Below are 4,396 nucleotides of genomic sequence, written 5' to 3'. Positions count from 1 at the left end.
GTGGGGGCCAGGTGGGAGCCCAGGAGCCTGCTCTCCTTTCCTTCTATGGCCCTGTCTCTGGGCACTGCGGGGGGTGGGAGGTGGGCAGATGGGTTTTTCCTTTGTTTCTCTACATGTTTCATGGGCTGCAAAGAGAACCTCAGCCTCCAGACCGGAATTTGAGCCCCTTGAGGCCTTGCAGAGCAGGCCGCTGGGCCCGCAGGGAGCGCGGCTGTCAGACACCCTAGAAACGCAGGAGCCGTGGAGCCGTCTGGGTATCACAAAGAGATGAAAAAATCGTGCACTTTGGTGTCTGACTTAGCTTCCTTTTCCCCTGGGCTGTTTGTAGAAGAGCCGAGGGAGGCAGGCGTGGAAGCCGGGAGGCCAGCGTGCTTGGCCTGGGGGTGGCAGTTCAATCCGGACAGCTGTCACTGGCTTGTGACTGACTCGCAGGTGACACCCAAGGTGGCGGCATCACAGCCTCGAAAGCCAAAGGTAGGGAGAATTTTAAGACGATGAGAGCTAGGCCGTGATAGTGAAAGCTCCCTGGAGATTCAAGGGGAAGAAAAACTGGGAAAAACTCATTCCGTTTGGCAAGTAGGGCAACGTTTATCTTTGAAAGAGGAGTCTCAGGGTGGGGCTTCCAAAGAGGAGATCTGACAAGTGTTTTGACTCGTTAGGCTTAAAAGGCCTTTGTCAAAGGCCTGACCAGGGTGCTGAGGGTGGAGCCTCACTTAGAGGTAAAAGCAGAAGGTAGAGATGGACAGTGAAGGGAAGAGAGGTGAACGGTGCCCTGATTAGGTGTTAAGATTAATATGAAGACCGGGAAGGAACAAATGTGAGAAGGCAAAAGGGCAAGAACCACTGGTGAGAAAACAAAGATGCTTGAGGAGACTCTGCAGGCGGAAGCGTGGTCCCTGAGCCGCTGGGGGACTGGGGAACCCAGAACCCGAGTGGAGGAGAGGAAAAAAGAGGATGAGAAAAGGTAATTCAGGCATGCTGAGAAGGACAGAGAAGTGGTATGCAAACACCTCTGTCCCCCACCTTGTAACCAATCAATTAATCTTAGTATTTTTTCCATATTCCCTCCAGATTTGTCTGTACAAATACAACCTTACAGTTCTGCAGTGCTATTTGTATTGTGCCCCAATTGTATTTACTCCCTTCCACTGTCCTGAAGTCAGCTTGTGTCCTTCCCATCCACGTTTACTTTAGTTTTGCACGTTGGCATGTTTTCTTAAACTTTATAGAAATGGTATCATACTGTACATACTTGACATTTAAAAAATGTTTCATATTACATTCCAAGACACCCATGTCTGCAGATGAAGCTCTGGTCCTTTGTCTTAACTATCGTTTAGTATTGCATTGCGTGATATTCCGCTGTTCATGTGTGATGTTATTGATGGACACTCCAGGTTTTTGCAGGGTTTCTGTGTTAGAACTACTGCAATGAGCATCCTGTTTTGTTAATTTGGGTGCGTACCAGCAGTCCTCTCACTGACCGGATGTTCCCACTTGCTTCCCAAGCACTTGCATCCCTTGGTCCTCCCATCAGCCATCTGAGAGTTCCCCCTTTTCCCCAGCTCTGCCAACACTTGGCATTATCAAATTTTTCACTTTTGCTAATTGGGTAGGTGTTATCTCCTGAGGTTTGAGTTTGCAGTGAAGTTAAGCATCTTCTCACGTTTTGACTGTGTGGATTCCCCCACCGTTTTTTTTTTTTTCCTGCTGTGCTGCGCGGCTTGTGGGATCTTAGTTTCCCCAACCAGGGATGGAACCTGGGCCCAGGTGAGAGCTCGGCAGTGAGAGCTCGGAGTCCTAACCACTGGACCACCAGAGAATTCCCCAGATTCCCTTGTTTTTGATCCTTTGCCCAGTTTTTATTTGGATGCAGACTTTTACTTACAGATAGTTACACCTCGAGATATATATTCTGGAGCGATGCTAATCTTTGGTCAATTATATGCATTTCAAGTATCTTTCTTAGGCTGTGGCTCGTCTTACCTGTCCTCCCTTTGGAGTCTTCTGTGATGCCAAAGTCATTTTTAAATGCTAGTGTTGTTAAATGTAGCAGTCTTTCACCTCTATGGCTTATACCTTTGAGTGGTTAAGAGATCCTTCCCTACCCTCAAGTTTTTCTAAAAGCTTAAATTTTTATTTTCGTATTAAGATTTTTAATTCATCTGAAATTTATTTTTGCGTATTTTATTTAGCAGCAGCCCAATTTTGTTTTTCTGCGTCTGAACGGTTGTCCCAGCACTATTTATTGAACAGTTTTTGCTTTCCCCATGAGCTTATAGAGCTATCCAGATATTCACCGAGTTTCCATAAATGGCTTCTGGGCCATCTGTTCTGTTCCACTGGTACGTGCACTCTCCCATGCCAATACCTCACCAAGTGATTCTAAGCAGAGAAGTCCAGTGGTGAAAAGAAAAGATGGAGCTCTTTCTGGGACCTTCCATTCCTGGGATTCTAGAGGCAGAGGGTATGTAAATCTGATTACACCACATCTCCAAAAGTAGTACAAAACCACATTATACCAGTGTCGAGTTGCTGTAGGAATCAACATCTGTATTCATTGGATAAAAAGACAGTCCTAGGGCTTCCCTGGTGGTGCAGTGGTTGAGAGTCTGCCTGCCGATGCAGGGGACACAGGTTCGTGCCCCGGTCTGGGAAGATCCCACGTGCCGTGGAGCAGCTGGGCCCGTGAGCCATGGCCGCTGAGCCTGCGTGTCCGGAGCCTGTGCTCCACAACGGGAGAGGCCACAACAGTGAGAGGGCCGCGTACTGCAAAAAAAAAAAAAAAAAAAGACAGTCCTGGAATGAAACCTGGTGTAACCAGTTCAGCCCAAGTGCCAGCTTTCCTCTCCCTCTGTCTCCTTCCTCAGTGCCATGGGAAGGAGCATGCAGAGTGTACGGGGAAGCTTATCCACTCCCTCCGCACTGTGTTCCTCTTGTTCCCTTTTCTTCTTACATCACACGCTCTCTCAGCTTCTTGTTGCCCCCTGGAGCTCATGACTGCAGTCCCTTGTGCTGTGCCCCCTCTGTAAGGCCCTCAAGATGGGGCAAACCCCACTTTCATGAGTGTCCTTATGGGCTCTGGAGTAAAACTGCCAACATTCAAATTTTGCCTCTGCCAGTTACTTACCGTGTGACCTGAGGGAAGTCTCTTAAACTTCCCGAGAACAGGATTAAGTTAAACTGTACATAACAAAAATAGCAGTGATTTAAACAATATGGCTATTGTTCTCCCACAACCAGGCAGCTCAGAGAGGTCATGATAGCTTGTGGTCCCAGGGGTCAGTCTTCTATCTTCTTGTTTGATGTCCTCAGTATGTGGCTTTCACCTCATGGCCCAAATTGGCTGCTGGGCTCTAGCCATCCACACTCCATCTGACATGAAAGGAGGATAAGAAAAGGATGCACTTCCTCCTCTTAAAGTCGCCCACAGCACTCCTGCTTATATCCAGTTGGCCATTATTCACATGGCTACAAGGGAGACTGAGAAATATCTTTATTTCAAATGACCATATATCCATCTAGAGAAGATAAGAAAGTATGCGGTTATGGTGTGTCTTCTGATTCACCAACATAGACCTTGAAGTTACCAAAACAGTATGAGAAAACGAGGTCATGAGGGATAGTGTGGACCACAAGCTGGTGTCTTCGAAAAAGGTAGAAATCAGCCCTGGGAGATGACAGACGACAGCCAAGGATTAAGGTAGACAGTCATCCTGGAGTTAAAACAGGCAGGAGAGAGAGGAGACCCCTCCTGCTATCCACTGCGTTACAGAGTGCCTGCCAGCGGCTTACACTTGTGAAGGATGTGGTGCAAATCTACGGCCCCTGCTAGGGGGCATTTCCCTGCCTCACAACACAGCCTGCAGGCACTGCAAGCTGACCAGACTACCCGATGTAGAAATGCTCCGGGGGTCTGTGATTCGGTGATGTGGGATTATTTATGTGAGTTGAAGGGGGAGGGGGGTCCTGGGGTCATCTGCTGAGAAGGAAGGGCCCTGTAAGTCACCACCTTTCTTCCAGCTGCTCGGGAAAGGTAGTGTGCAGGACATGGGATTTCCGGGCAGCTTTGAATGATGCTAGGTAGGAAGGGTCTGAGCAAGTGGCCAGAGGGCTTTGAGGAAGTTGGAGGAGCTTCCTGGGGGCAGATAGGAGAGCCGTGGGTTGAGGAGGGTGAGTGTGGAGCACCTCTGGAAGGACCTCGAGGCAGTGCCTGTCGACTTTCTGGAGAGTATGGTGACAGCAGCAACGCTTTACCCAGAGTTTGCGAAATGAGTTCATGTCTTAATGCCTTTAATCCTCATACACTAGGAGGTAGAATAATAATTCCTAGAGGAGAGTTTGGCATCTACTTGATGAGGGAAGAAAAAGAGTTAGTGGGAGGCCCATGGCCACA

This window comes from Delphinus delphis, chromosome 1 (assembly GCF_949987515.2).
Source record: "Delphinus delphis chromosome 1, mDelDel1.2, whole genome shotgun sequence".
NCBI lineage: Eukaryota > Metazoa > Chordata > Mammalia > Artiodactyla > Delphinidae > Delphinus > Delphinus delphis.
Note: the sequence above shows the minus strand (reverse complement) of the source record.